A 23431-nucleotide genomic window follows, 5' to 3' on the forward strand; every position below is an offset into this window, starting at 1 on the left:
ACATTTGCTACACAATTAGATTTTCTTTAGGTCAGCCATAGCAGATCAAACTTTGCCTTCAGCAAACCTTCCTCAGATCTATTGTAATTTCATCAAAGAGTGGTGAAACATGGTACTAGATGGGCTTTAGTGTTTGAAGAACCATTCCACATTCATTTTTCCATTTTTCATAGGTTTTGATGTTTTCTCTATTCAGTGTAGCATCAGTTTTATTCACTGAATCCTTTTTTTTTTTTTTAATATCAGATCACCTACTAGTTTGTTCTGTTGGCCTAAGCTTAAAACCCGTTTTTAGTGCCTCATTTCAATACCTCTTTACTCACTCAGTTCCTCATTCACAAAACATTTAATGTCCCCTCCACGGAGCTTCTGAAACAGTGCTAGAGATACAAAAAATGAATAAAATTCATTTGCAGCTTTCAAAGAGTTTTAAAGCTGAGTAGAGAGTTACATGAATGAATAGTTAAGATGCAAGAGTCATAGCTTTAATAGACATATACACAAAGTGCTACAGAAACACCAAATGACTAAATTCAGTCTGAGCCTTGAAGGGGAAAAAAACCTGCAGAAGAGTAACATTTTAGTTGGACCGTGGAAGGTAGGTAAAAACTTTTTAGAAGAAAAGGTGGAGTGGAGTGAGAAAATTTCTAGGAAGACAGAGTGCCACGCAGAGTAGAACAGGGAAGGGAAGGGAAGGGAACTTGTTACACCTGGGAATGAAAGCCGGGTGAAGAATTTCCAGGAAAGGATGAACAATTAAGAAATGATCCTGAATTTGGCAATGAGGAGTTTTGTAATATTGAAGAGCATTTTCAGTGGAAGAGTAGAGACAGGAGATCGTTTTCTATGAAGAAATAGAATTGTATAACAAAGTTAGTGCAGAAGAAATTGAATGTTCTTTCCAGGAGATTTACAAGGAAGAAGATAAGATGTTAGTTGGAGGAAGGAACATGGTTTATAAAGGCTTTGGAGATTAGGTAGATGTGATATTTGAAGCTGAGGAAATAAATTAGCAAAGCCAAAAAACAAAGATAAAATTGTAAAAATGGCTCTTTTGAGTAATTAAGTGCACTGTTCCAGCTGATTAAATACTTACCTCCCTTCTCAATTCTGTGCTTGAGTACTATAGATTTATTTTAACAAAGTTAGTCATGTAAAAACAGGTTCAAAAGTATGTTTTAATTATGTGTAGTGACTACTTTTATTGTCCTGTCTTTGCAACCAATATTTCAATCCAATATTGAGAACTTATAATTTTTTTCAAGCTAAGATTTGAGTTTGTGAATTATAAAGATCCACCTTCAAATTTACCTTAAAGTCTGCCATCTTGAGAATAGATAAGTAAGGTTAATTTGGAAATAGCCTTCAGTCATTTTCATTTGTGCTCACGTGTTTTCCCATGAATTACCCTTTATGTGGGTAAAAACTATGTGTTCTAAATTATTTTTGAACCATTTTACCCAATGTTTTTCACACAGATATCTGGTTAGTGTGAATTATCTTAAATGGTTTACCTTAAGAATGTTATAAACCTTGGACTCCTACTTCCCAAAGCCTCAATCTTGGAGAAGGCTGTGTTTGAAACAGAAGGGTTTTCCCCCTTAAAAATTAATATCTAACTTTTCTGTGGTCTTTTATATTTTTTGAGGGATATCACATCAGAATCTAATCTTTCTGCTTTCCTGGAAATACTAGAAAGATATCAAGATGAGCATTTTCATTAGAATGGTATTCACTTGATTAAGATCTTAGGAAAAATTATCAGGTTTCCTAGATATCGGATACACTCATGATAAAAGAGAAGAATATAAAGATTACTTAAATTATAAGAAGTTTTCCTTGGAGAGTAAGAGAGAAGGTCATATCCTCTTTCTAGGGTCATTTCATCTCTAGTGAATAGCACAAGGTCATTTAATAATTATTGACTTAACAAACATGTTTAAACCATATTGCTTGTAGCATCATTGTTTATAATTGCAGAAACTGGAAATTGCCTACCTGTCTGTACATTGTGGCTTATTTATATACTGGAATACTATACAGTGTTGAAAATAAATGAAATGCCCATATGGGGCATGGATGAATTTCAATAACAATATTGAGTATAAAATACATCATAAGATCCTATTTACATGAATTTCAGAAACAGGCAAAATTAAACACTATTATTTAAGGTTATTCATATATAATAAATAGAAAAGCAAAGGAATAATGAACACAATATTCTGGGGTGTTGGTGATTTAATTGTGTGGGTACATTGGGTGCTTCAGAGACACTGATAATGATAACATTTCTTAAGCTGGCTGATTGGTGCATGAAGGTTCATTTTATAATTTAAAAAAGGATATGTGTGTGTTCATGCTCTTTTATATGCATATTTTATAATAAAAATTACAACTTTGCCAGGCATAAGGCAAAAAGTCAATAAATGTAGGTTGTATTATTAATACAATTACTATCTATTATTCAATATTTTGTTAAATGAGTCACAGCTTCTATCACAGATTTATTAGATTTTTCCCAGATTTTCTGCTATTAATGAAGACATGGCATCATAGCAGGAATTTTTTTTCATTTTTTCAAATGATAAAGGAAACTTATTGACTTATATAATTAAGAAGTCTAAATGTAGAGAAGGCTTGGAACGTGAACTGATTGAGATGTTCTAGTGCCAGTAAGGTTTTTTCTCTATTCTCGATGACTCCCCAAGTTCTGTCTTCTTATATGTTTATTATTTTCAGGCTGGCTTTTGAGGCAAAAATAAGAGTACTTCATGAACTTAACAGGGCTGTGTTCTTCCTTTTGCATATCAGAGCTGGAGAATGGATGTCTTTTACCACAAATATCCATCAAAGTGTACACCTTGGTGACAAAATTCCAAAGATAAACATGTTCATGTCTATCATAACAGGAAATCTTGAAAGAAAAATTATTTAAGCATCTAAGTCTTTAATAACAATTTAATTATTTAGAAACATCTAGGTGATTGGCTAAATTCTCCATCTTCACCTCCATGATTGGACAGTTTTGGTGGAACTTACACTTGTAGAATTTGGATACAAGTTGGTTAATTTACTGACGGCACAATATATTATAGATCCTATCTTCTGAATTCAAAATAGAAGTGAATAAAATGTGTATAAAAGCTAATGGTTTAAATAATTTGGTGTGTCAATATTTTACTTTCCAGGTAGCCTTTTCACAGAAAATTGAACTAAATCTCATTCTCAATTTCATTGTTTTTTTTTTTTTTTGTGCTTACTCCTAATTGAACAATCACCCAGTTACTAAGAATAATTTGGATGTCTACAATGTATCCATATTTATATTAATACATTAAAAATATTAATAGTTGTTTAAAGTTTAAAAAGTGGGAGTTGCTCTGCTTACATGTACTTCCAGGTTCTTTATATACTACCTGATCTCTCAGATTTCATAAGATATTAGTTACTCCTCATTCTCAACTGACCATTAAACATAACTTTGTTCTTAACTTGACACAGGAACTCCAAATACTTATCTTGAATTATAACTTCTGATTAATCAATACTATTTAAAATTATTTAAACTATTTAAAATTTGGTTGAGAGAAATGGTAATTTTGGAAGATTGCCTTAAACCTCGCAGAACTCCTAGAATATCTAAATTTACTTGCCTCAGTCTAGCACTGGTGCTTCCCACTAACCCCCAGAACTACTTGATTGAAATATAGTTTGGAATGATGCCAAAAGTGAATCTGGTAAAAGAAACAAAGCTATGAAGTCATTGCTCTGTCTACTGTAATGGGCTATCACCATATTTATCTTTATGAGAACCCAGGAAAGATATACTTTTGTGGCCTCATTTGACTCCTGAGTAGTTTGCCTTGATCTTCTTGGTCTTTTTAAAAATAATAAGGTCACTGTGAATTAGGTCACTGATTGTGTCTTTTTCCAGTCATAAACTAAGGTGCTTTGAGTCATATCTGTGGCCCTCTAGCATATGTTCAATAGCTAACTGCCTTTTTTTCTTTGCAAAATACTATCACTGTGGTTTATATCTTTCCTACTTCTCTTATGTTTTCCAACCTCCTATAATACATATACCTTATATAATATATAATACATATACCTTATATAATTATATATATATTTATATATAGTTTTAGTTTTATATATGTGTATGTATATTTTATATAAAAATGCTTATATATACATATATGTATATGTGTGTGTGTGTGTATATATATATATATAAATGTTTTAGATGAGAAGGTTTAAATAAGTTGTCCGAAGTCCTGTAACTTATAATAGAAGCAATATTCAAATCTAGTCTTTCTGACTTTAAGACCTGTGTGTTTTCCACAGTATTCTTCATTGAGTATCCATTATTTGCCAGACACTGTTCTGTTTATGAGATATTCAAGAATGAATGAGACAGTTCCATCCTATGGAGACTTTTGACTTTTGTGTTAGGAGGACAGGAGAACTAAGCTGGCATAGCTAAGGCATGAAGCTTAGAGTCTCTAAGAGGCCTCAGTAGCTGTGTGGAAGAATAGCAGAGGCACTGATCAGTTCTCACACAATGTGAAAGGGAGCTGGAAGGAAGGGGCAATTTAGAGAAAATTATATAAGAGAAATGCACGACAAGATTTCTGCCTCAGTAAAACTGTCTCTGTAGGAACACAGACTAATTAACATGAAACAGTTAAAAAATAATTAGAAGCCAAAGTTTCGTTGATGACCTTGACTATACCAGGGTTCAGAGAAGAGCCATAGAGGGCGGATAAGAGTAGCCAGGAAGCTTTACCCAGGAGGCCAGGCTTGAGAGCCTTTGAAAGATTGGAAAATTTAATCAGGCAAAGAAAGGATGGCATTGCATACATAGATTTATAGAATCCCAGTGACTATAATTCAATTGAGACTGTGTTCTATAAGCCTCACAGAAAATTGGTTTCATAAAATTCTAGACACTTCTGAGATTATTTTTAAATTTCTTATGTGTATGATTTATAATATCTAGTAGGTCATAAGCACCCAGAAGCCTCAAGCTGTTTCTTTTATTTCTTCTCTATTGCTCAAATGTGCCTAGGGCAGTGCTCTAAGCTAATCGTTTGCAATAAGTGCTTATTGGCTATACCATCACCTTGTGAGGTAATAACTCTGATAGCATCTACTTGCACACAGTGATTGTGTCCTAAACAGTTCCACCCATAATATCTGTAGGACTTGGGGCAAAGTACACATGGAGACCATGTACTAAGTATATACGAGTTCTAAATCAAGCTAAGAAACTGTTAATGAATATGTTTAATGTTCCTACTTCAACATATAATCTTTCAGGATGAACATGGAAGACCAGGTTCAAAGTGAGACTTGTCAAGGGAATTTTCAAACTCTTCAGAATTCCTAGTCTTAAGAGGATAATAAAAGGAAGAATGGACCTGAGGCTCTGGGCCAAGACCCAGCTTACCCACCCACCCCCAAGCCATCAGCTCTATCCAGCACCGGCTCAAGACTCATGCTTAGGATTATAGATGTGGCAGTGCATTCTTACAAGCTTCACATTCACTCAAGTTTAGGGCTACATATAACAATGGGCTGGTCTACCAACAGAATAAGGATTAGAGACCTAGCTAGGGTCTAGAAAGAGGACAGTTTGGATAAGGGATTAAGGGTTCAGTTCTTGGTGTGTGGTGCTTGGGCTTCAGGTAGGCACATGACCTTAATCCCACAAATTGGGCATGGGGAGGAGACTTTGCTGGAGGAGAGCCAGAGTGAGGCTTTCTAAAGCATGTGACCAGAAACAGTGGTCAGAAACACGTGACCAGAAGAAGGAATACATATTGCCAGCTATTGTGCTAAACAGTTGAACATTTGGTTAGTAAGAAGAAGAGGAATTAAAACTATTTAACTGACCTGCTCAAGTTCTGAAAGGTAATACGTAAATGGTGAATTTAGGATTCGGATCCTAGTCTTTACGACTCCAAAGTCTCTTTTCTTCACTTAAGTATTTTTCAGGTCCAAAAACCTACTTCATTCTCTGGCTTCTCTTTCTTATTCTTCCACTTTAGGTTATGAAGGTGGTTGGGAGAAGGGGCTAGAATTGGCAGCTGCAGGAAAGGAGTGACAAAGGACACATGGGAATTTTGACCTTGAAATTGGTGGGAACCAAAAATAGAAGGGGAAGAGTCAAGAAAGTGACATTATAGACAAAGGCGAGGTTAGGATTAACCCTGTGGATTTAAAGTACTGGTAAGAACCTTGAAATATATAGATCTCTTTTAAAGGGTAGAGTTTGCATAAGTCCTTGGTATTATTTTTATTATAGAGCTATTACTTGAACACATCAGCCTAAACTATTTTTATTAACTATTATTTTTATTTTATTCAACTATTAAACAAACATAGAATTAGAAAACAAATATAAAGTGCACATGCTTTCTTCCTTCCTTAATTCATTCTGCCAATGGCTAGCAGACAGTTGTTATGAGCAAGGCCCTGGAGATTTAGCAGTAAATAAGACTGAAAACGCCCCTTCTCCTGTAGAGTTGCATCTAGATGGACGAAATGAATATGAACAACTTTTATTTAAAATGAAGGCATGGGGGGCACCTGGGTGGCTCAGTGTGTTAAAGCCTCTGCCTTCAGCTCAGGTCATGGTCTCAGGGTCCTGGGATCGAGCCCTGCATCAGGCTCTCTGCTCCTTGGGGAACCTGCTTCCTCCTCTCTCTCTGCCTGCCTCTCTGCCTACTTGTGCTCTCTGTCTGTCAAATAAATAAATAAATAAATAAAATCTTTTAGAATGAAGGCATGGCATTTTGCTGAAACTGAATCTCTACTCACAACTTGGGTACAATCCTGACAGCTTCTGAGTTTGGCATGACCATCACTTACCACAAACCCTAAGATGACTCATTTCTCTAACCATTTGTCAGTATTCATATTACTAACTATCTCATGTGCCAGTTGGCTTCTAATCTAAAACATTTATATTTAAGTGCATTACTCATTAATCACAACAGTTAAATAATAAGTACATGCAATTATTATCACAAGCATTAATGTAAACCCCATAGTCATGTATTAGTACTCAGTTATAGTGTCATTAAGATGATCCCCAAAATCTTATTTAAAAGATGATTACACAAATAAATACAAACTTAAGGACTGTATTATAGAGAATTCCAAGATCCATGAGAAATATCCAAAAAACCTGGTTTGACAGATTTTCTTTAAAGTCTTATTTATTTGAGATAGAGCCAGAGAGAGAACATGCAGTAAGGAGGGGCAGAGGCAGAGAGAGAAGCAGACTCCCCAGTGAGTAGGGAGCCTGACTTGGGGCTCATTCCCAGGACCCTGGGATCATGATCTGAGCCGAAAGCAGTCGTTTAACTGACTGAACTACCCAGGCGCCCCAGACAGATATTGTAATAAATGATGCTTTATATTGTCTCTTTCAGTCTGACTTCTAAGTATCTAGCACTGAGGGGATACATGGACATGGTTTTTGAGTGTCTGAACAGAGGAATGACTGAAAAGCTCTGGGTATAAAAATTTTAGTTTCTTGCTATTGAAATCTTTTCACCAGACCCTTATTGGCATAGTAGAGTAATTTTCCTCTGCATTTTTTTAAAAGATTTTATTTATTTATTTGACATAGAGAGACAGTGAGAGAGAGCATGAGCGAGGAGAAGGTCAGAGGGAGAAGCAGACTCCCCGTGGAGCTGGGAGCCTGATGCGGGACTCGATCCCAGGACTCCGGGATCATGACCTGAGCCGAAGGCAGTCTGCATTTTTAAACCTATGGTTGTAAATGTGCCAACGTTATGTTGTTTTTCATTAAGACTAATTATTCTGAAATTAAAATTAGAGTTTGGGAGAGAATTCTTTTTATTTTAATGGCACTCTTTTTATTCATTGATGTTTTCCTTCCCATATATAGTGTTGAAATGGTGTGCTGTGTATGTGTGTATGTATTTCTTCCTTTATTATTACTTTGTATACATTTCAAATGTTGACTGATAGTAATACTCCTAGTATTTAACATGTTAATATTTATCCTCATTATAAAATTAAGGCACATTTTTATAGGTAGTTTCAAAAGACAGGTAAGCAAATAATAAAATATCACATTCCTATCATGAAGAAAAAGCTGCTGTTACTTTATTTTCTGGTATAACCTTCAGTCTTTAATATGTACATATGTTCAAAATGGAAACCAAAAGTGTATACTATTTTAGTATATTTGTAGTATGGCATATTTAAAACTCATAGGGAGGTGCTGATGTGTAAGAACAACAACCAGGATGCCAAAAGGAAATCCACAACATATACTGCCACTACACATCTGAAATATTCACAATATGCAGAGCCTGGAAACACCTGTATTCTCTGGGAACCTGGGTAAGGAATGGTAAGAAAAAGTCTGGGTTTTACAAGTGACTAAGCCAAAGGCCTAAGAATTGAAGTTGGAGAGAAGCAGGATCTTGTTGCTAGGCAACCAGCATTCCAGGAGGAGACCTCCAGACAGCACGCCACGCCGGCTGTTCTGCCCCCCCAGCGTGTGACATGTGCTGAATTTTTGCAAGGATGGCTAGACTCTTCTATGCATGCTGGCTTCCAAAGTCCAGCATGTGTCCTGCCATTCTCAGCTCTGTCTGCAGCCCAGATGGAAAAGACAGGCAGCTCTGGGACAGATCTTCAGTAAAGCCCCTGTGGGCTTGTGGTGAAACTGTATTGGGCACGATCTGTCATGATCTGGCTGTCATTGGCTTTTCCTGTCAATGACTTCAGTGTGGTGTGGGTGGAGAGGATTCTAGACTCAGAGCCGGAAAAACATACTGACAAGTCTTTACAGGTATATTCAGGACTTGGGGGAAAAAGTTGGAGGTAGGGCAGAGAGAGGAGAACAAAGTCTGTTCCATTCCCTCTGGGAAAGGGGATGCTATAGAATTGCTATAGAATTGTCAGTGTGACTTTCTTACTCAAACTCTGGTTCTTATAAAAATATGACTAATCAGCATCCCCAAAATGCAATGTCTTAGAGGACCTGAGCACTCTCCAGTACAATTAATCATTTGCCTGGCACCCAAGAGGTAACTTGTACCTTTTGTACTTTCCTGGAGCACAAAGAAGGAAATTACCAGTTATTGAAACCTTAAAGAGTATCTTTTTTTTTTCTTTTTAAGATTTTATTTATTTATTTGACAGAGATCACAAGTAGGCAGAGAGGCAGGCAGAGATAGAGAGGGAGAAGTAGGCTCCCTGCTAAGCAGAGAGCCCGACGCGGGGCTCGATCCCAGGACCCTAGGATCATGACCTGAGCCAAAAGCAGAGGCTTTAACTCACTGAGCCACCCCGGCGCCCCCTTAAACAGTATCTTAACCATATGTCCAGTACCCTCAAAATACCGAAAGTAAAATTTTCTTTTTACTTTATTAAAAAAAAAAAAAGCTTAGAGAAACTTCAAGAATAGCTAAATCAATCCTGTATACCCTTCACTTTTATCCATTAATTGTTAACATTTTGTCTTATTTATCTAGAAAATAAAAAGGGTTTGATAACTTTTCAGCAGACTAGTTTGGCAACAGAAGTTGGCCTGAAATAATAAGTAGCTCTTCACCCAAGGTCTTTATTCACTCTCCTGTGGTGACAATATTCATATATTTCATGGCAAAACAATTAATTATGGGGTACCATTGCAGACTCTACTGAAGTGTTAAGAAATACATGGTGTGTGCATCTTTGACCTCCTGCAATTTATATACATGCTCTGAATTCCAAATTACATCTGGTTGTGATAATTATAGATGAAGGATTATGGGCCTGGACTATGTGCTAGATGCGATACTAGGCACCTGACCTTTTTTTTTTTTTTAAACTACTCCTTTAATCTGCGTAGCAATTCCGTGGAGAAATCCTTATATAAATTCAGGTGCATTAAGGAATTCCCCCACAGTGTCACATCATTAATAAGTGGTAGATCCAGGATTTAAACCCAGGTACATCAGGCTCTATCTTAGGGCTCTCCATGATACACTGTTGCTTCATTTCACTATCCTTGTATCTTTGAAAAAACAGATTATAAAATATCCTAAATTTGCAATGGTAGATGTAGGGTCAGATTAGAATCTACTGCCTGAGGGAGGCACCGTGGTTTGTTTCCTTCTGCCTCTTGGTTGGCAAGCAGGAGTCTTGGGTAGATATCTAGATCAAACCCTAAGTCAGTGATGGATGAATCAAAATGAAGAAGTAGATACCCATGCCATTCTTGAGTACCCCAGCCCCCTCAACATGATGGCTAATAATAGGGCCTTTGCTTTGGAAGACCTCCAGTCATCCAAAGTTCATACTCTTCCAGTCTTGCTGTCAGGGCTTACCAGCTGCATGCATGTCCTTAGCAAGTTATTTAATCTCTCAAAGCTTTACTTTATTTGTTGCTAAAAAGAGATAGTAATTCTTAAATTATGGAGTTGTTAAGAAACTAGACAGCGTAGTGCCTATCATATAATCAGCACTAATCAATATGCGAAATTGTCATTATTATATCACCCCGTTTGCCCTGTTATCCTCCAACAGTGTCCTTGGGGGGGTGAGTCTCACCAAAATCTGTTTTCTATTCTCTCCATTTTTTTCTTGTCCATAGTAATACTGGTTTTGTCCAATAATGGCTAAGTATAATATGGCCAGTTAATATTCCCCAAGCCTTTGGATTTCCATAGCTCGCGGTAATGTTGCCATCGAATGTATTCTGATAGTATTTGCTCTCTTTATAACTGCCTACCACTTGGACTCCATAGCGTTATAGTATTTGCCGTTTTAAGTAACTATGAAGATTAGGATCAATGTCTTTATATTTCTTTGCACCTTTAACAATGACAAGCCATAATAGTTAGACCCTTGAACAGTATCTAAATAAACATTTGTGATTTGAATATGGAACTTTAATGTGTCATCTGGTTTATTTTTGAGAACTTCTGAATTTGAGTTAGGACTTTTGAGCCCTTCAGTTGAGGATGCAAGACCTTTGCATTACCCTCCTTCCCTCTTCCATGGAAGACATTAAAATTGAGTTGTGCCACTCACCCAGATGCACCTGAGAAGTTTTTCAGCTGTGGCCAAGGCAAGCTTGGTCAGTGGATCCAAACCGAAGCTCTGGATGACACATTGAACATAGGACTCAAGGATTTAGATGAAAGCAGAGGCAGCCAGGATTAGTTGATGTTCCTGGAAAGCATGAAGGTGGAGAGGATGGCTACAGATAATTCTTAGAGACAGAGAGAGAGAGAGAGAGATACAGGATGGAAGCTAAGATGAAACAGACCTCTTTTCCTGGAATTGCAAAAGAGGCTAGGAAAAATAACAAAATACATAAGCAAGAAAAACCCTAGTTTGATGATTAGCCTGTAGTGGGCTGTGGTGGAGGGAGAAAAAGATAAAAGAAAATATGAATAAATGAGAGCACTGAAGTTGTATTGTTGTCGCTTTTGTTATTATTCATAGTATTTCAAAGAAACTTTCAACTCCCAGAAATAGTCTTTCAGATAATGGATTGGTAGGGGGAGATTTGAATTAATTAAATGCAGCTGGATAACCATGGGTCCTTGTTATATCTGACATAGTAGTCACACTGAGGAAAGGGAGAGCAACCAACCCCTTTAAGTTTAGCCCAGGGGACGATCTACTACAGTAAAAAATACTGAGTGTGCAGGCAGACAGATCTGGATTTGAATTCCCACTCCACTGATTTCTAGGAACATGACCCACAGACCAGTAACTTAATTGCAAGGCTCCGTTTTTTTTCCATATGTAGCCGTCAAAGGATGATACTTGGCAAATCATTATTATTGCCCTGATTTAATGAAAAATGTATTTAATGCCTATTCTCTTGATTCTGGTTAAGTGGACTGGACTGGATTAAACCCCCAACTTTTGTCTTAAATGTTGTCACCAGTGGGTTTTTGCCTAATTCACATCAGAAGGAAATACAGAGTTAATAGAGGCATCCCGGTCGTAATAAACTCCTTTTAGACTTTTTATAAATTTTTTGCCATTTAAAGATTCTTCTCCGAGTATGAATATAACCAGATGGTCAGTGATAAAATTCAAATCCCAAAACTTCCTGATATCTTTAGACGCCAACGTTTTCACTTTCATTATCAGCTATCCAGTAAGCTTGAATTAAGCATTTCGCTTCTTTTAAGGGAGGCTGTTTTGCTTTTGTTTTTAATTATAACCCCACGTCCGGATGTTTCCAGTGTACTTCTTTGGAGAGCAGTTTTTATGATTAAGAAGTTAATTTTTTTTTTCAACATGAACAGATGGTACTTTTCAGTGTCTTTCTAAAGGTGCTCCATATCTCTTGCACAGCAGAACCTAAAATATGAATCAGACATTGTATAACGGAAAACATGTGGAAAAGGAAATGTTCATGGTTTAAAGTCTCCACCAGCTCTTCTTATTGGAGGTTTATTCTCTTCATTTTAGTAGCATTCTTGGGTCACTTGACATTGAGATCTGAGTGAAAATCTGAACATACATACCTCTTTGGAACTTGAGATGACCTAAAGATGAATATTTTAAAAAATTAATTTCATACAAACTGTAGTTTATGATAAATCCTCCAAAACTATATTTTAACATGCTTAATGTTTCGCACTGATGATTTGATTGTGTTTGACCTGGTCACATGTGAAGATTAATGGGCATAAATATTTTCCATTAAACATTCCTTATTATCCTCTCCTGAACAATGTGTTTTCTACCCCTGCACATCATGGGGTTACCGACCAGATGAACTGCTCAGTTAAGGAGATGACAAATGCCTGGCAAATGAAGTGGCTTTGCTCCTTCAAGTGACACTGTTTTTAGATGCATTCTGATATTATACAGAGAATATACACATATGAATAATTTCATGTGTTGGGGCTGTGGTGTATCTGAATCCTTTCTGACAATGGCACCAAAAGATGTTTGAGGGTAAGCTTGGGAATTGTCTTCTATGTTTCCCCAGAAAGGTACAGGGTCTGGAATCTCCCTTTAACAAGAATAACTTCTAATCATCTACCTTCTTTTTCCTTCACATTCATTAGCCATAATAGATTGGTAGAAGACTCATGACAGAAAATAAAAGGATCTCTTTGTCCCTCTTTAATTTTGTTAGTCAACAGATACATATTTTCCTGTATTATAAACATGGAGTCCTCCAGAAAAAAATCTGAAAGTAGCCCTAGGAACTATCTTGAATGTAGGGAAGTAGAAGGCGCACCTTACAGAGACGGATGATAAAAAACTTGTGCATACCAGCAGCTAACCTCAGGCTGTGTTTCACTGTCGCTCATTCTTCAAAGCCTTCCTTGGCCTTCCCAGGCTAGGCTGATTCCTCCTTTCCTTTGACACTCCTCTACTCCTTTAAGGGATTCATTATGTTCGTGAGTTTCTCTCTCCAGCCTGTTCCCTCCATGGAACAAATCCCTGTTTTGTGGATCTTTCAACCTTTGGAACCCAACACTTGACCTAGTGAAGAGTAGACACTCAGTAAAAATTTGTGTGTTTTTTAAATTGAATTTCCAAGGGGAGCATCTTTTCTTGAATCTGTTGAATCATGGAGTCATTCTGTCACCGCTTGTGTTTTGTTTCTAGTAATGACTTGAAAATCCATTTAGTCCTTCTGGCCAGTGGAGCCTTAAATCCTTCACCGTATCCTAAAAGGATTGAAGGAATGGTGGTGGCAGTTTTCACTGCTAATAGCAAGGGTTCAGGTAATGAATACATAACACATGCCGGATACTGGGCTACATGTTCCTCCAACGACATGGGTATTTTTATCTCCCTTTTACAGATAGGGAGACTGAGGCTGTAAGGAACTAAGCAATGTGCCCAGCCTCATAGCACGCGTAATATTCAGAGCCAAGAATTTAAGTCCTTTTCATTTGACTCTGGTTTCCATGGAATTTAACATTATTCTCTTTTGCCTTCTTACTGTGTCTGCCTTTGTACATGCCATAAAATCATTAGAGGCTTACATGAAACCTGGCTCATTAAATTGTTTTTTGAATACTTGCAAAACTTTTCAAAGTCCTTTCAGATATGATCTTTTCCCTCTAGTATGTAAACAACTTTTGCCTGAGTGCTGGTCTCTGTGAGGTTAATGGCAATGCTTCCCCGTTCACCATTTAGATTTGTTAATGGAAATAGTGAATAATGGGTGTTAGGACCAGAACAAAACCTTCTTAAATCAGTATGCACATCATCTACCTTGTATTGAGTACCTCAAAATGAATGTAAAGTTTGTGTGTGTGTGTGTGTGTGTGTGTGTCTGTGTGTGTGTGTGTGTATCTATATCTATATCTGGATAGATAGATGGATAGTTAAAAGTTTGTTGATCAGGGTTACATTGAATGGCTACCCATTACTGACATTGCTTTTGAGTTTCTTTAGTACTTCAGAACTAAAATGCTTAGATAGCTCTGAGGATTCTTATACATAATTTTATAATTTATTTTTCAATTTCTCATTTTTCAATCCAGGTATCATATCACCCCCTTTTTTTTGCTTCTATTTATAAATTAGAATTTAATAATTGCTTAGAGACCATAAGGGTTTTTTTTTATCCCCCCACTCAGACAAGTCAATACCTGGGAGATTTAATAGCCTAAAGATAAAATGGTTCTATTTTTTTAAAAGATTTTATTTATTTATTTGACACAGGGAAAGAGAGAACAAGTAGACAGAGAGGCAGGCAGAGGGAGAGCGGGAAGCAGGCTCCCTACCAAGCAGAGAGCCCGATGTGGGGCTCGATCCCAGGACCCTAAAACCATGACCCGAGACAAAGACAGAGGCCCAACCCACTCAGCCACCCAGGTGCCCCAAAATGGTTCTATTTTAATCAGAAATTCTTGACTAAGATAATTCTCTAACACTGGATTGAGAGGCCATTTGAAATTAAAATTTTTCCCCTTTTTTTCCTCCAATAATTGTCTATAGCAGTGGAACTCCTTATTTGATAAGTAAGGATGTGAGTGTTTATCCTGGCTTATGTTTTGATTTGGAGTGGAAATATACTCTAAAATGCATATATCATATGTGTAAATAGCTTAGACTCCTGAATGTGCCATTGTTCTCAACATGATACTTGTAATGAAGTGGTTAAACAGTCCTCTTTGGGCTTCCAGGTGCCGGGCTAATGTATAACGTTTTGCCACAAGAAGTCTCAGGGTACATATGTTTCTGCACAATTGATAGTTTCCTGCCAAAAGGACTTAAAGTGCCACAGAGCACAGATTCTACAGAGAACGCACACCCAGACACAGAACATTTTAGAGTCACTCAGTTTTTGCTTATGTTCTACTGAGGGCAATGAAAGAAACAAGGCCTCTAGAGGAAACCTGATAAACATTCAGTCACTTAAATGAATAGCATTTTGAGTAAGACTATGATTTAAGTAGGTTCTCTGAAGAGAGAGGTGAACATCCTGGCCCTGATGGTTTGGGTCCAGAATTTGGGCTGCCAGAATTTTTCCTCTAAACCTACCCATGTAGGTTAAGGGTAGGTGCACCATCATCAGTAATTAGGGAGGAGAATAGAAGAATGAGGCCTCTTATGTGAACAGTAAGAGCTCTTTAAAAGTTCTGTATATATTTCTCCTTTAGGAGTGTGGATTTCATCCTCCATAAAATCTTTTGTCATCTTAAGAAGGACTTGAGTTAAATCAACCAGTCAAGATTCCATGCCCAGAAAGGGCAAATTCAGGCACATGGAATGCCCCTCTCCCCCAAAATTACTGTCTGTGAGGGAATAATGATAAAGATAATTTATAAAAACCTTTCCAAAAAGAAGGTGGAAGATTTCAAAGATCAACCTCAAGTCATTCACAGTCACTGAAAAAGAGGAATGAGCAGGCATTTCCCTCTGTGGGGCTGCAGAGATGTCAGGTGCTCTCTCAACTCTCCTGATTCCTCTCCCTGCTTATCACAAATGACCATGGCAGCATCTTGACTTAACCTTCCTATTCCCCTAGTGGAAGTTCTCCTGTCTTGTCAATTTCTGACTTGGAGGGAGAAAAACAGCCCAAACTCCCTGCTGTTAGAATGGAACAGACATGCCTCGCAGGCATTTTTGTTTTCCTCGCTGCCTTTCTTTTTCTGTCAGCCACAAGCCCCTTCCCCATGAGAACATGCTTCCCACAGTACTCGGAACCGACACACTGGAGGAGGTCACAGACAAACTTTGGGAAGTTCGAAACTGATGCATCCTTCACAGTTTGCGTTCTTTGGAGGTCTGCTTAAGGAAGGAGAATTACACTGCTCAAGGACATTAGGATTAGAGTAGTGAATGTTTGCTTTCATTTCGAGGGTTGCTACCATTCCTTTAGCGTCCTTGAGAAACTCTGTAAAACAGCCAGCGGCCTAGAAGGGCAACTCAAATCTGAAATCAAGATCGGCAGGTCAATTAATATATAAATTTAAGGTATGTCTTTTGAAACAGACACTTAAAAAGAAGATGGAATGTGTTCCCTGTTTTGGAAACTTTAAGTGATCCTAGATGACATTTGGGGCCATCCCTGTCCAGGACAGCATTACAGAGATTCGGGGCCTCAGAGATTCGGGGCCTCAGTCTTTGTGCCACCTGCAGTTGCTTACTTATTACCTCTTACTATCTGCCTTGTTGATATCTCCACCAGGCATCGTTATCACTGTATCACAGTTGGCCTTACACAGTGGTTCATACCTGGTGGCAGCACCATTCCTGTAGGCACCCATTAGAAATGTTTGGTCATTATTTTTGTTTGTTGTGATGACTGGAAAAAGCTACTGGCATTTAATGGGAGGAGACCGGGAGCGCTAAGTACCCAGCAGGGTACGAGACAATAACACACTGGTCTGCCCAGAATATCAGCAGCACCCCCATTAAGAAGCAGTGGGCCTCTGGAATTAGCACTCCAGTTTGGAAAAGACTAAGCTGGTTCTTGATGTTGAGACTAAGCTGGTTCTGGATTCTTACAGAATGCTTCAGGCCTTCATCACTGACTGGGCTGTGATCTTCCTCAGTTGGTTCAGCCTGAGAGGGGGAGAATATTTGACAAAGAGAAATTCCAGACATGTGCTTGTCTTTGTTTATGCTTTTCCCTTCTGTTGGGAAGCTGACAAGGAGAACTCCGCTTTAGGCAGGTCTGTAGATATGTGTTTGCTCAGACGCCTCTAGCTACAAAAGTGAAAACTCACACTAGGCAAGGAAAAGGAAAATGAATGTTAGAATCCTTTCCTTTTATTGCTGTTAAAATGCCTCCAAAGAGAAGGAAAAGTAAAACATCAGTGCTGACCGATATTATAGGTATAAGCGTTGGCTAAAGTGCTTATTAAGAATGTAATTTTTTTTAAATGCAATGTTTATATAAAGAAGGGCTTATAGGAAAGATTCCTGACTGATGAGATGGCTATTTTATCTTTTCGTACACAATCAAATCACTTATAGGAGATGAAGAGGCATAGTAATAAAGTATCCAAGTGATGGTTCCAAGGATAGCAGGAAAGAATGTAGAAAAGTCAAATTTGATCAATTTCAAGGTTCTGATCCAAGATGATGATGTAGGAAAACCCTGATCTCAACTCCTCCTACAGACACACCAAAGCTGCAGCTGTACATGGAACAGTTTGCTCTGGGGAAACAAAACAAACCAAAACAAAACCTAAACTTAAGAAACTGGCAAAGCAGCCCCTTCACATCAGGCACATAAGAGAGAAACCATATCGAAGTGGGTCGGAAAAGCTGAGAAACAGTCTCACTATAAATATCACCCCCTGGTGTGGTCACCCACAATCAGGAGGGAACTCAAAACGTAGATCTTCTCCTTGAGGAGAAAAAAAAGTTTGTGTTCCACATTGGGCTCCCTCACTTTTAAGATTAGCACCTGAGAGATGAATCCGTAAAACATCTGACTGTGAAGAAGAAAAGTAAAGTTCAGAAACCCTGGGGGATGGGAGAGGTAAAGAAGAGACAAAAAATTCACAGAAGTAGCAATGAAATTTACATCAGTCAGTCAATTAAGTACTTGAGTTTATTGTCCTGTCCTGATCTACTTTGGGGAAATTTGGTTATCATTAATCTCATCTTAGATTAAAAAAAAAAAAGAGCAACCAAAAAAGCATATTCAATTTTTATTCATTCCATAAAACAAAAATAAAGCTTTTGAAAGGTTTACATCTGCTTACAAATTTCCCCAGATCAGTATTTTAAAAAATTAATTAAAATATTATGATGTGAGCAAACCTGATGTAAAACTGTTACAAACCTAGCATTATACCACATACCTAGATTTTTACTGAAACAGTGCTTATAAACAAGAACTTCCAGAAACAGACATGCCAAATATCTGAAACCATGTCTGTAATTACCTCCAGAAATGACTTGACTTAGTTCAATTTTCCTTTTCCTGTATTTTGCTATTTCCTTTTATCCTCTCAATTGGATTTTTTAAAAAAATGAAGTGCTAAAGGTCTTGGGAATGAATAATAAGTTATTTTGAGTTTTTTAAGTTACATCTTCGAATGTTTTCAAAACCAAACCTTGTAACCTATTGTCAGGATAAGATAATCGGAGGCTTTGCAAATATCAAGGCAAAGGTCACATCAGGCACATTCTTCTCCCATTTTGATCAGCAGGCACTTTCTAATTTTTGTTGTCCCTAACTTACTTATGCCCTAACACTATTCTGATAGTTTGAAGATAGGATGACAAATTATATACTTCAGTTGGTTGCAATATGCTGCAGTTTTATTTTTTGATGTGTTCTCACATTCTTCATACTGTTATTTATAATTGCATCTGGCCCACCAAATGTACGCTCCATTAGCATTTTATCTCTGTATCTCTAGTGTCTAGAAATGTGCCCTACCTATTAGTAGGTGCTCAATAAATGCTTATTGACTGAGTGAATAAGTGAATTGTTCATTTTTTTAATTATCTAATACTTCAAGTCTAGAGATCACAAATTATTGGAAGAGATTGGGCCAAACTAAATTATGTGTACTTTCCTTGGAGTCACCTACTGCCAATACATCAAGCATTCTGAACACTCTTGAATACCATGGAAAAAGGGCTGAATTTTTTTAACTGTTCCCATGAGCTTAGTTTCTTAGATGTTCTGCTTTGAAATAAAGGAATGTTATTGTTAGAATCCTTATTACATGGAAAGCAGGGTCTGTATTATACCATTTAATAAATCATCATTTATATGATAAACATCTGCCAAATGATACACTTATACTTTAATAATTTCATTTTTATGTAAACTGGAAAGGTGGAAATATATCTTTCAAAAAATTCAGGATAAACCAGCCATGTCTCAGACTGTACCCTGAACTTACCCATGTGTCATTTAATTTGTTGGGCAGGCTGACATAGGAGGAGGGGTTTGAAATAAGTCACCAGGATAGCTGGACACTTTACTGTCTACATGTTTTAATAGGGATTCCCAGTTGGAGGTGACTGATGCTCAGAGAGAGCTCTCTGTTCCACTGAAGTCTGTCTTTGTCTTAGAGGCAGAGGTGAACCAATTCTGCCTTCTGCTGACTTTTTCCTGCTTATTTCCTTTGTCAGTCTTGGGCTTCTTTGTGCAGTTTTATAGTGATTTCTTTCTCTAGTAAGTATTTGCCTTCTCTCTGGTGAGCTGTTTCCTCTCCATTCATTCTCATCTACTATGACTACTGTATTATCTTTGTCCCAAGTGATTCACAGTATGATTGTTCTTAAAAAAAAAAAAAAAAAAACCCACTACATAGTACTCTTCTTATTTCCAGCTTGTTTGTTAAAGGCCCTTAAAGTTGGTTATTTTCCTAGGCTTTCACTGATTTGGAATTTTTCTAGAAACATCTGTTAGTATAAATTCTGCTGGACATTTTTTTTTTGTGTGTGTCCATTTGAGTACCATGATTCCATGATTCACTGCTCTAAGAAAAAGTTGGGATTAGAAGGATCTTGAAATCATTCATACTTGGATTGAAATGTATTTTGAACCTATTTTGTATTTTGAGCCAAAATGTATTCTGAAACCAGATTAACACTTTGTAATAAATGGGCAGTGGTGGCCCCATATTTATAGTGGGGAATATATAAAATATTCTGATCCATGGCTATGGTATCCTAAGGATTGTCAGGAAATAGTGTGTCATCCTTGTGCAGAGGTCATGCTAATCTTCCCTGTACCATTCCACTTTTAATGCATGTGCTGCTGAAGAAAGCATGGGATTATCAATAAATAATGATACTGACAATTGAACCTCCCATCCCTGTAACCTAGGGTTTGCTTCACACAAACAGACCTAGTTCCTGCCTTCAGAATCCCCAAATCACATTTTCCTTACTTAATCAGACTGACACATACCTCTTCCCTCATCCTGTTTCTTGACATCTTAATCATTAGAAATACACACCACACATGAGATCACTCCTCTGAAAGCCCTCACCAACCATTCTGTCCTAAATCCATGAGCTTAATTGCCCTTCTAGCCTATTGTCTTGTGATATATGTAACTTATGAGCTATCAGTAAGTTATGAGTTTCTGGAAATCAAGAGTTGGCTTATGCTTCTTAATAGTCCATAGTGTCAAATATTTCCTTGGGCTTTTTTGTTTTTGTTGTGTTTGTTCAGTTTAGGCATTCAGTCAATACCTGGTGATTTTTAAGCGTCCAGTTGGACCAAAACTTTCATACTGTTTGTGAGGCAGTAGGTATTTTGTGGAGTCATTCAAGGAGCAATCTATTTATTCTAATGGCATATGATTATATTTGTTGGTTGACTAACAGTCATTGTGGTGACTCTGGCTGACCGAGAGGAGTTAGAGAAAGGAGATAAACAGTCCAAAGGAGCCCAGCCATTTCACAACTGTAGTGTTGTGGAGGGTTTACTCATTTGTGAGAAGCTTCATATTCAGGCTGACAGAAAAGAGCTAGCAATTTGTATTTTACAAACACAATCTAACCTCAAGACTGAGATTTCTCCAGTCTCTGGAAAAACTGGAGTTCTGGTCCATGCTGTGTTATTGAGGGCCATATAAGCAGACTTTCGTATGGCAAACCCATCCTTCAACAGGTACGAAGTCTGTGGTGAAGACTGGCTCATCATGGCCTTCATCCAGTTCACCACAGAAAATATTGACCGTAGTCGATCTGTTAGATTGTTCCCTTTAGAAATGATTTTCCATTTCCATGATGACTAAATAGATTTTATTTATTAGTCAACATAATGAGCTGGCAGCTTGTTATGAAGAGCTACTTATATTAGCTATTTATTCTTGGGAAAGTTGCTTCCCTAATTATCAGGACCTTTATTAAAAATGTTGATTTTTAGAAAATGTCAAGAAGAAAAGGGTGAATTGCAAGTGAAAAAGAGAGGGAATTATAACTTCTTCTACTTTTATTGATGTCTATTTGTTCTTTTGGAGCTTATTTGGGAACGGAAATGAGAGAAGGCAGATACCGTATTCCTGATGATAAGGAATAATGGCAAAAAAAAGGAGCCTGCTTCTCCCTCTCCTCCCCACCTGTGAGATAGATGTCTCTCTCTCTCTCTCTCTCTCTCTCAAATAAGTAAATAATATTTTAAGAAAAGATGTACTGCATAATTTTTTAACAATAGGACACAAAATTCTGGGTGATCACATCCTGTCCCCCTTCTCTCATGCCAGTCTTTCTCTCCCTTCTTGTGCTACAGTCTCACCGCTTTCCTTCAGTTCCCCAACTAGATCAAGTTCCTTCCCATATTGGAATTTGTACATGCTTCTTCCTTTATTTGCAGCTGTCTAGCGATTTTCTACCCCGTTGTCACCTTAATTCAAACTACTTCAAACAAAGACTTCCTTGATGCTGTGGGAATTGGAATTGTGTCCCCCACTCCCCCTGCACCAGTCACAACAAAAATTCATATGTTGAAGCGGGAACCTCCAGTGTGATGGTATTTGGAGAGAGGGCCTGTGGGAGGTAATTGCCTTTGGATGAGGTTATAAGAATAGGACCCTCATGATGGGATTAAGGCCCTCATGAGAGAGGGTAGCAGAGAGTGTTCTTTCTTGGCCCACCCCCTTCTCCATACCTCTGTATCTCTCTGTTCCTCTCTCTGCCCTGTGAAGACATAGCAAGGGGGCAACTGTCTGCAAGTCAGGCAGTGAGCCTTTACCCAGACGCCAGTCCTGCTGACACTCTGATCTTGAACCGAAGCCTCAAGAACTGCAAGGAAATTAATTCCTATTATCTAAACAACCTAGTCTATAGTGTTCTATTTAGGTAGCCTGAGCTAGTACACTTGATTAGCCACAAACTAGTCAGTGGTCCCTTTTATCCATTCTCAGAGTCTTGAGTTTTTTAATCTTTTTTTAAAATTTTAATTTTCTGTCATATAAAGAGGTTGAAAGAGAGCTGTAGCAGGGGGAGTGGCAGGCAGAGGGAGAAGCAGGCTCCCTGCTGAGCAAGGAGCCCGATGTGGGACCCAGGACCCTGGGATCATGACCTGAGCGGAAGGCAGCGACTTAATTGACAGAGCCATCCAGGCATCCCTCAGTCTCAGAGTCTTTGTACTTTTACTCTTGTCTTTGTTAAACGTTAAGCTTGGTGAGGTTTTTCTTAAACACTGTTCTATTTCCAGTTCCCAACTCAGTGTTTGGCATATCAAAAATTGTATGTTAAAGGATATTTGTGTGAAATATATAATTAGTGTACTTTCTTACCAAAAAAAAAAAAAAAAGGCTTTCTATCTTGGTCTATATTTTTCTTAATCAAACTTCATCACAAAAAGGTATCCCCTCCTAGAGTCCTTTGATTTCACTGACAGCCTCATCTACTTAGTGCCAAGACAATCTTCTTAGGAAACAGACAAAGCTGGCAGTGGAGGTTGGGTTATTGAAACCAAGAATCTTCATCAGGGCTCTTGCTCCTAGGAAAAATGGCAGAAGATGACAGGCTTTAGTTTTCTCTAGGGTTTTACTTCCATGTTTTCACTTCTGCTTTGACACTTTCTCTGATGTTTATGTATAAGGTTATTAAGGCAAAGGGTAGTATCTTTGGCATTTAACTATCATGGTAAGAATATCCAGCCCCATGTTTTGTGGACTATCATTACACCATTGGCTATCCCTCAGTCGTCAGCTGATTTGATAACTTTTTTCAGATGAGGATCATTAGCTAATACTTAACATTAAATTTACTCTTTTTATAAGATGGTTAAGGAGCCCAAAGGCCGGGTGTTGTTCAATAGACCACAATATACTTTTCGAAAATTCTATAGAAAAGAACAGGGATGCTATACTTCTAGGGAAGATAATAAAATTTCTGAAGAAGAGTGAATAATTCTCCCTCTACTATCTTTAGGAAATCTTTGACCTCTCACAGTGAAATGATACAGGTGTCAGAAGATTTTATGGCTTTCCATGCTTACAGATCAACTTTGTTGTCTTGTTGA

General features: G+C 37.7%; 1 protein-coding gene and 1 non-coding gene across 11 annotated transcripts in view; one reads left to right on the top strand and one right to left on the bottom strand.

Moving 5' to 3' along the window:
• Window positions 1-23431, top strand: part of DLG2 (discs large MAGUK scaffold protein 2) — a 2052576-nt gene that overhangs the window by 707201 nt on the left and 1321944 nt on the right. The window lies entirely within an intron of this gene.
• Window positions 20116-20222, bottom strand: LOC122914811. Its single transcript, XR_006385884.1, has one exon. It is a non-coding gene; the product is annotated as a U6 spliceosomal RNA (small nuclear RNA).

The sequence above is a fragment of the Neovison vison genome, chromosome 7, assembly GCF_020171115.1.
Source record: "Neovison vison isolate M4711 chromosome 7, ASM_NN_V1, whole genome shotgun sequence".
Lineage (NCBI taxonomy): Eukaryota > Metazoa > Chordata > Mammalia > Carnivora > Mustelidae > Neogale > Neogale vison.